This window comes from Lactuca sativa, chromosome 3 (genome assembly GCF_002870075.4).
Source record: "Lactuca sativa cultivar Salinas chromosome 3, Lsat_Salinas_v11, whole genome shotgun sequence".
In the NCBI taxonomy this organism is placed as follows: domain Eukaryota; kingdom Viridiplantae; phylum Streptophyta; class Magnoliopsida; order Asterales; family Asteraceae; genus Lactuca; species Lactuca sativa.
In genome coordinates this window covers 250491128-250501422 of record NC_056625.2, presented here as the reverse complement: position 1 = coordinate 250501422, position 10295 = coordinate 250491128, and positions in this window count along the sequence as shown.

Genomic DNA, 10295 nt, shown 5'->3' with positions numbered 1-10295 from the left:
TCACTGTCTTCTTTGTTGTCTTCACTGCTCTCTGAATCATCATCACTACTTGCATCTACATCAGCTATGTTGGATGATTTTTTTGGAATACTTTCATTAAATTCAACCCCATAGAAAGGGTCAAAATCTTCCAACATTTCCTCTTCTACACTATAGTTGTCTTCAAAAGGGACTTCATTTGATTGGTTTTGCTTATTCATAGCAGTACACCCCTCCTCTACACCCTTATTTGCAATAGGTTGCCCCTCCTCTACACGTTCATTCACCGATTTTTCAACCATTTCTACATCAGCATTAGTAGTCACAAGGTCAACTTGATCACCTTCAACAACACCTATTCCTCCTTTGTCAACCCAATCCAAGCAAAGCTTTTTACTACATGATGAGCTAGCTTGGGTAGGTTTCCAACCTCTGCACCTACTCAACTGAAGTGTGAAAGACCGATACCTTGCCAAGGTCAACCATACTTTACCCTTACAAACTTCAGATTCCACCAAGTGAGGACCAATAGTAGGGGATACGGGCTGAGGTGGTTCCTCATCTTCTATCCCTTCTATTATAACCCTTCTAGGACCATTTGGGGACATGGAATAGGTAACTAACGTTGTTTCTCCATGCTCTATGTACACTTTGATAGGTTACGTACATCATCATCATTACCTAGAGCTCTTAGTCCAAAATGCAAACCCTCATTGGGCAAACGGAAATGGTAGTAGATGACAGGTGGAACAACATACCCTAAATCTAACATGATGGAGTCCATTTCGTGTACTAAGAATTCTTCTATATCGACCATGTCAATGTATGCTACAACCCCTTCAATATACTTGATGCCTGGAAACTTTGTGAACTTCCCACCATGATGAAGTTCAATACTGAACATGGTGGGATGTCTAGCTTAAAAAAACAAAAAACGATTTTTAGATTTCAAAAGTGTAAGAACGTGATCAAATACAAAGCATTTTACCATAAATTTGATTAGGATCAATTTCTTCACTGTGTGCTCTGATGGACCACATTGTGAGAACCATTTGCGAAATTTCAACTACAGATTGAAGCTCGATCAGGAAAAGGGTTTGTGATTAGGGTTTTTTTTTATCTTCACGTCGTCAAAGGTGGGTGAAGGAATAGGAGTAGCCAACTGATAATGAGAGATGATATACACAAATAGCATGTAGAGCTTTCAATTGGCGGTAATGTGTAATACAGATAAAAAGACAAAATTACCCTCACATGGAGGGCACGTGCTACACTAAACGGAAGGAAATAGACGGGAGTTAACTCCAGGGACCAAAACCACAAGAAGTTTCATGTTTTGGACCAACCATGCAACTTGAAAACATTTTGGACCTTATCCACAATTTTTGGATAACCACAGGTGATGGGATTAAAACAACTTTTAATCTAAGAAGATCGATTAGATCTTGAACAAGTATATGAATATAAAACAGTTAACAACGCAATAATAAGAACAAACAGCTTGAATCAAATATGTCGAATGATTAAATAAAATCCTTAGAAGAGCTCGATTAAGAACATCAACTGTAAAGGATTAGAAGATTACAAGAACGATTACAGAAAAATATAATACTCTTGATCAATCGCTGTATCGATAATCTCTAGAATCTTAACCTAATATGCATGCAAGCATTTAACTTATATACAATACATAAAAGGCTCTCGGTTGGACAGGCCCAAACCGGAGAATAAAAGGCTAATCTAACGAGCCCAAAAGACGCAACATCAAAACTCTTTTCAGCCCAACAATCTCCCCCTTTGCGTCAATTTGGAGCGAGACTTTCACTTCCTACTTGGGCCGGCGGCTGAAGCTGGTACCTTCTTCTTCACGGTACTAAACAGACACTTGGTTATGGAAAGGATAGTCTGTCTAAACCGGATGTACCAATTGATCATATCATTGAAGTATTTGATATCATCAGCTGAATTGTCTTTACACTGCTTGATGATGAATAAGATGTGCTCCAAGCAAGTTGTAGTGTAAAGATGTTTGTCAGCTAAAGCGAAGAGACATTTCTGTCCTTCGGCTCTAGTGAACATCACAGAGTTTCGCCTCGAATCTATCTTGCCCATTAGCATTTGATTCAGATCACTGGCCGATCCCACAGGCTTGACTTTCGGTTTCTTCTTAAAACTTGTGGCAACCTCCTGATCCATTAGGGCCACCTCCATGATGTAGCATGCCAGCATCCTTTTGACATGGTCTAAGATGGGACCATATTCGGCTTCGTTTGTCAGCAGGATGTTGTACAAGACTATCCAATCATGAGGGTTCAGATTGGGCAGATCCGCCAGAGAGATCATGTGAGCAGTTCTTGCAGATCCTCGGATAAGCTTGAACTTGACGTTTGTAAATCTCCCCACGGCAAAAGGCTTCATCACCCGAACATTGACAATCTTCTGGGCGCTCCATGTAAGGTATTGAGGGCGAGCGGCCTCCAGGTAGAAGTCAATGAGCTCCCTGTCAAGCTCATCATTCGGATGCGGGACTTCAAAGATGTTGGAGAAAGCGTGGAAGATGAACGCCTTTCGAGTCAGTGGCATATCGAACTGCGAATCGATGGTGTTGTTGCAGTCGAACGATATCACCGGCTCGAGCCATAGTATGCATGGAGTCTCTATGGCCTCTTTTATCAACCGATCCTTGGTCCAGGCAGGGAAGAGCAACTTTCGGCTCTCAAGGAGATCGTTGGCTTCTTTTTGTTTACGTTCGGCTTCTTCAGCTTCACGTGCCACACGACTGACATCGTCATCAGTATTGCGACTGTTCTTTCTCTTTAACATGTCCGCAATAGTCTCCTTGTCTTCATCTTCATCTTCATCTGCATCCTCTACTATGTGTTTGCCCTTGTTCTTCACACCCGAACCCGAGGCATGACCAGTTGGGGATGGTTCGGTTGTGTGAGTAGCTTTGGAGGACGGAGGTGGTTTCGATCCTTTCTTCTCTTCTCCCCCTTGTTTCGGAATGGACACGAAACTCGGAAGGCCTTCAATTTTGCTTAAGAGGGCCATGGCCGGGGAGAGCTTTTCAGCGAGGGTGCGCCTCACCGAATGATTAAGGATGGGGTCATGTGCTTCCAGGATGTTGGATAGAGCCGCGTGGACATCCGAAACACACGTCTTGATGACTTCCCTCTCGGATCGAAGAGCTTCCAATTGTTGTTCAGAGTTGGAAAGCTGCGTGCTCTTGACCTTTAGGGCAGTTGTTTTACTTGCCAGAACGTCCATCAGAGAGTTCTCTGCCGCAAGATCCTCTTGTAGTTTTGCCAGACGGGCATCGATGGAGGCACGGAGTGCCGAGTTGTCGTCGCTGAGGTTTTGGCGGAGGGTAGCGAACGAAGTCAACTCCGTCGAGACGAACTTGGCCAATTGTTGAACAATCGGTTCAAGAGTCGTCTTTGTGGCATTGGCGTTTTCTTGCAGAGACTTTAGCAAGTCCGAAGCGTCGGAGAATAGTTTATCGACTTTTTCGGTCGCTGCCTCACAGGCTCGGGTGGAGGCGTCTATCGCAGCAGTTGCTGAGGCTACTGAGTCATGTTGAGCCCTGGAGAAGGCATCAACGATCCTCTGAAGAGCAGCTTCAGATAAGGTGGACTGCTGGTTTGAAGAGGAGGCGAGAAGTTGATCAACCTTCTCGTTAAGATCGCGGAGATGCTTCTTTGTCACTGGAGCATCATCCTCCTCATCACTCTGAACTTGAAACGGACTATAGTAGACCGAATCAAAGTTCATGTGATCACCACCAAGGAATTGATCATCGCCATCGGAGGCGTCTTCTGGAGATTGAGGTGGTGGTGAAGCTGGGGGTGTTATGGGTTTAGTTGGTTCAGGTTGAGTAGGTGGGGGGTTAGTGTCGGGTGGTGGTTGTGTATGGGTTTCAGTTTGTGGAGGTTCGGTTACGGGAGGGGTTTCGGTTACAGGTGGTGTTTCGGTTGATGTGGTGAATATGGGTGGAGGTATAGGGAATGAGGTTGGTGGTATAGTAGGGGTTATGGTGGGAATGAAAATAGGTATTGTGGGTGGAGGGGAAAGGACTGGGGATTGGTGAAGTTCCATCTCCGGGGTTGGGGACCGAGGGGGTGTGTTGCCTCGTAGAGGAGAGACATCGCCTTGTGATCCCTCAGCGTCCGAACTCTCAACTTCGGATTCACTTGATGAGGAGGAAAGGATTAGCTTTCGCTTTTGTTGGGTCTTCCTCCTTTTCGGTTGTGGGGATGAAGCAGCCTTCGGTTGTTTGCGCTTCTTGGGAGAAGGTTTTGGGGCTTTGGATGGTTTCTTCCCCTTGTCTGCCTTTTTACCCCTGGCCACCGGTTTGTCGGCATCATGAATTGATCGCAGCATGTCCGGTGTCAGTTCCCTCGGACCAGATGGCCCTAACTCCTTGATCGCCTTGATCATACTGCTGTCTGATGGCACACTACCATACATCGACTCCGGGATAGAGCCAATGAAGGAGAATTTCGATGCATCGGATACGATGATCTTCTTGGTATGGAAGGTACCAACAGAAGACATCGGGGCACCGTCAGCAGTTAGGACCTCAAACCTGTCCATGGCCCATCTTGTGATCAAGATCCAGAACCGGGCCAGCGACACTTCAGAGTGTCGAGAAGTGGAAGAAAGGCTCTGAATCAGTTGTTGCCAAAGGACAAACCCATAATCGAGGTTGATCCCGTTGTACACCCCGTACATGATTGACAGGAAAAGACGACTGGCGCCGTCCGATCCTGAGCTCCTCTCAGACAGTCCCTTGAAGAGAACTGTAAATAGCCCATTCCACAGGGGCGGTAGGCATGATTTCTTGAACCTGGCGACGGAGGTAAGAACTTCCGTGTAGCCCATATTGTAGAACATGTTGTAGAGCATACCAACCGGAATCGTCTCCGGGTGAACACACGATGGGTCAGCAGCAAACCCAAGCATGGTGCAGAAGCGGGGACGAGAAATCGACGTTTTGTGTTCCGCCACTTCGAAAAATATCCTGTCGACGCCCTTGTCGTAGTAGGCAGTCGCATAGACTTGAGATAGAGCCACCATTGGCACCGTTGCAATTCTGGACAATGCCGGAGCAAGCTGGGAGTACTTGAGGCATTCGATAACCGGCGACATGTAGGGATCATAGGCTAGTGGGTTCAGATCAATCACGAGGCATTGCTGAGGACGGATTGGAAGAATTTGAGAAGTAGCATGGACGGAAGAGGATTCAGCCATTGTTGCAGGTTGGAGAAGAAGATAACCGGGAGAGAGTTTGGAAGTATATTTGCTTTGGAAATTATGGGGCAGTAAAGAGGTAAAAGGTGGTCTGGATGGGTTTTTATAGTAGGTGATAGGAGAGAGAAAGATCGATTCAAATCTCTTATGGAAATACGGAAGGGTTTTTGAGTGACTGATTGGTGACAGTTGGGACGTGCGATGATCACGTAGGAGAGAGAGTGTCAGATTCCTAGGATCACGCCGCCCAATAAGCGCCGGTTCAGAGAGAGGAACCGTTTCCATTTCCACACGCGCCATTAATGCCAGATGGATGACGCTTCAATACTGCACACGCGTCCAAAAGTGTCAGAAAAAGCGCGGCCGCTTCAAATTCACGCGCCCTCCTTTTTACCGTCGTTTGAATTTCTATCCTTTGAACTTCCGCCGCGTCAGCAACTTTTTGTCTTTTCCCTTTTTTTAATCAGCTGTATTCATTTTAGGACCCACGTGGCTAATTTTTGGCCACAACTTCATTAGTAATCCCTCAGTAATAAACCAGCCTGTAAAATAATTAGTAACTGAATTTTGAAAATCTAGGATTTTCGTGCAAAGAGTGTAAAAGATAAGGAAATAAAGCAACTCTTTTTGGGATAATCTGTGATGTCAATTATGACACGATACTGATGATCCCGGGCACGAATCTCTTCCTTCAAGATCAAGAAAGACCTCAAAGTGTTAGTGTGGAATCCCGTTGAATTACGATCAAACATTTATTAATAAATGTTGAAAGGCTTCTTTTAATAAGGCTAATTAAGGGTGGTTTCGCTTTGATTCAACAATTCAATTCTTGATATAAGAACGAAAGTGAACAAAGTACTTGTGAGACCGGTGTAGTCTGTTGAACAAGTAGGGTAGAGTTGATTTTTAAGTGACTTGGTTAAGTATAAAATCTCAGAAAAAAAATTATAACAGGATACCATGGGAAGAAATGTTATGGTGTGTAACAATTTCATTGGAATCAAAAAAAAAATTGAGATTTCATGAAGGTACATTCGTCAATTCATTGGTGAAAACTTGATCAAGTTAATTGGTCACCGTCAATTCATTGGTGTTGAATTTTGGGTTTCACTCAGCTCGTAGTGGCACGAAGCTAAGATCATAAACACAGATGTTGTGTAACCATAAACCTCAGCGGTAGTTTCTGAGAGTCTCAAGGGTTACAGTGATGAAGCGAATGTTATGGAGAAGTGTAATGGGGATGGTGAAAGAAGACATAGTACCTCTGCTGCGAACAAAAGGACCAAGCAGGAGACTCTGAACTCATGTGAGAAAAGAGTGAGGTAGCTCACGATTAGAATAAATGAGTTAGCCTTATTGGGAAGACAAGGTTTGTGTATACCAGGTCATGAAGGCCATTATTCAAAATCTTATGAGGCTTGGGACACATACAGCAGCATGCTTCTAGGGACACTTAAGTAAGTCATCAAATATATCCCCATAAACGAATGAGCACACAAATAAATAAAATATTGTTGCAGTTTTTGAAATGTTTAATAAAAAAAAATTAAAAATAGTAAAAAAATAAAAAAATAAAAAAGTAAGAAGACTCAAAGGTTAACCCCACCAACGATCAAAAGCAAAAGGGTCACCTAGAGTCATCAGCAAGGAAAACATCTCAATCCAAATCCAAATCCTCTCTTCCTAATTCTTCTCGTTCTTTTACTTCCACTCATTCATCTCCATCTAGTTCCAAAACTAATCCCGCTTGCCCTCAAAAACCTCATTCTTCAGCTGAACAGAAGGGAAAGCAAAAGGTTGATGAATCCAAACCTGAGTCCAAAACGAACATCCCTAATGTTCATAAAATAAAAGTCTTTACCATTAAAAAGAAAGATGAAACAACTCTAATAAAACGAACATATCTAGTTGACATCTCTCTTACTATTCCTGTTCCCATGAAAAGCTCACATGGACCCAAGAAACTTTGGGTTCCTAAATCTGCTTAATTTTTTGCAGGTTATAAGTGACGAGCAGTTTGACGAAGAATGGTACATCGACAGTGGCTGCTCGCGTCACATGACAGGGAGGAAAGAGGAGCTTAGGGAATACAGATCCCTTGCAAATGGTGGCAACGTTAAGTTTGGAAATAACTCTTTCGGGACCATAAAGGGATATGGGATGATAACGAATGGTGATTTTACCATAAGAAAGGTGGCCTATGTGGAAGGACTTCAACACAACCTCATCAGTGTATCTCAGCTTGTTGGAGGTACTGGTCTCAAAGTTTCATTCGATGATGAAGGTTCTGAAATCATAGAGAAAAAGACAAAGAAAGTGATTCTGAAGTCAGAGCGAAAGGGTGAAATGTTTCCTCTGAACTTGAAACCCATCAAAGGAAACCCAGCTATATGTCTGCTATCAAAAGCTCAATCCGACGAAAGCTGGTTGTGGCACCGAAGACTCTCTCATCTCAATTTCAAAGATATCAACCGACTTGTCACTGGAGGTCATGTTAGGGGTCTTCCATTGCTCAAGTTTGACAGAGAGCATTTGTGTGCTGCATGCGAAATAGGAAAGCAGAGTCGTCAAAGTCACTCATCCATAATTAACACAAAAGTTGTTGAACCACTCGAATTGCTTCATATCGATTTGTGTGGTCCTTCATCAGTTGAAAGCATCGGTGGTCCTTCATCAATTGAAAGCTCTGATACCAATTGATGGGATTAAAACAACTTTTAATCTAAGAAGATCGATTAGATCTTGAACAAGTATATGAATATAAAACAGTTAACAACGCAATAATAAGAACAAACAGCTTGAATCAAATATGTCGAATGATTAAATAAAATCCTTAGAAGAGCTCGATTAAGAACATCAACTGTAAAGGATTAGAAGATTACAAGAACGATTACAGAAAAATATAATACTCTTGATCAATCGCTGTATCGATAATCTCTAGAATCTTAACCTAATATGCATGCAAGCATTTAACTTATATACAATACATAAAAGGCTCTCGGTTGGACAGGCCCAAACCGGAGAATAAAAGGCTAATCTAACGAGCCCAAAAGACGCAACATCAAAACTCTTTTCAGCCCAACAATAGGGACGAAAAATGCAATTTTGTCCTCGTGTAAATATAAAACCATCCATTTCCGTTAAAAGCCATAGGATTAACAGAATTTTCAGTTACACCCTTTAATTTCCAATGAAGTTTCACTTGATTGTTTTTACTTATTAAGTTTTTAATATACATCAATATCATTTTAAAATATTAAACCTGAATATCTTTAGCAATTTTTGGTTTTATAATATTCTAATTCTTCAAAATTTACCTTCATTTTAATGTTTTTTTTACTAGTTAACCATATGTTTTATAGCTTTTGACACAAACTAATTGGTATAATAATACACAATTTTATTATACGTTATATATAATGGTGTGGTATGTTATCTAGCATGCATTTTTACGAATAGTGTAGTGCGGATTTTTTGTTGTAGTATATCATGAAAAACCACATCGCAACTATTGGTTGTTTACGAAATAAAAAATACATCACTAGTGGTGTGATGGAATAGACAGATGTAGTATGTATGTCTAAATTCTGGTAACAATTACCATTGGGGGCGTTGAGGGGGTGTAAAGTGGGCAACTGCATATGACCCATTTTTTTATTATATATTTTCATTTAAAATAAAACTTATAATAACTATAAGGGCCCTTTTTCCTGGTTCATCTATTTGGAATAGAAGATTTTGTTGCTAAAATTGACTTTGTGCTTTCGAAAGCTGAACTTCTAGCTGAAGGCCCTATTGATGATCCGGTTCTAGGGTTTATATACAAAACCAAGAAGACAAACAAAAATGACTTTTTCCGAGTCCTTGGCAAACACCGAAGTGAAGATTGGTCCGAAATCAGTTCATGTCCGGACTTGAAGATATGTTGGTGATGTGGAGATTGAGAGTGAAGGCATTCTGGAATGGATGTTTATGTCCGGAATGTTTGTTGTTCCAAAATCAATATTTTGTCTTAATGCATTTAATGTAATTTGTCTTTTTTTATTTATTTACCTTGTTATAGGACTTAGCTTTATTTGTCAAACACGGATATTCAGAGTGTCGGATGTAACTCTTTTATCCAGTCTTTTGATTGTAATTGGTTAGTACCATGTTTCATGTACTCCTATTTGTAGGAGCATTTAATGTTGAATCAATTGACGAATTAAAACAAAAAGATATATAGTAGACCCTAAGATGGAAGCTCGAAATGCTCACAAAAAGGAAGTTAAGACTAGAAAAAATTCAAGATTCCTTGAAAACTCCAAAAAGTGTATATCTCGGAATTTTCATTCATCAACCCATAGTCAAAACTCCTTCACACCAACTAAGATCCTAAAGAGACCTTCTAAATCTCTCAATCATGTAGAACCAAAGAAAGTGGCTAGTACCAATTAGCCCAAATCCTGTGTGAATACCATGTCCGTCCAAAACACTTCTCCTCGGATAGTTTCCTCCGCTTTCATTGCTAAATCTGATGGCACAATTTTTAAACCCAAATTTTCAAAAAACAAATGTGTCATCAAGCAAATCAAAAGTTGCTGAGAAAACAAATTTTTTTAAATCTTCAAAGCAGCGACTTGTATGGAAATTCAAATATCACATTGATAAAACAACAGTTCCAAAGATCACAGTTTCTCCCACTACTTCGGAAGTTCAATGTCCGAAGAAAACTATTTCAAATCCTTAAATCATCGATATGACTACTAGATAGATGAAAAGACATTAGCATTTTATCTATTTCCTAAGAACTCAAAAGACATTTCCAGGAAACACAAAGTTGTTCTAAAATCAAAACCAAAGTCCAAAGCCCTTGTCTATGTCCCTAAACCTAACTCAAAGCCTAAAAACTCCACCAATCACCAATTTTGCACGAACTTTGTGCTTTGGGGCAAGAAATAATATGGTATATTGATAGTGCTTGCTCCATGCACACGACAGGGTAGAAAGATTTTCTGCGATATCTAAAGCTTTCTCCTAATGTTAGTTATGTGACCTATAGAAACAACTCAAATTATCAAATTCAT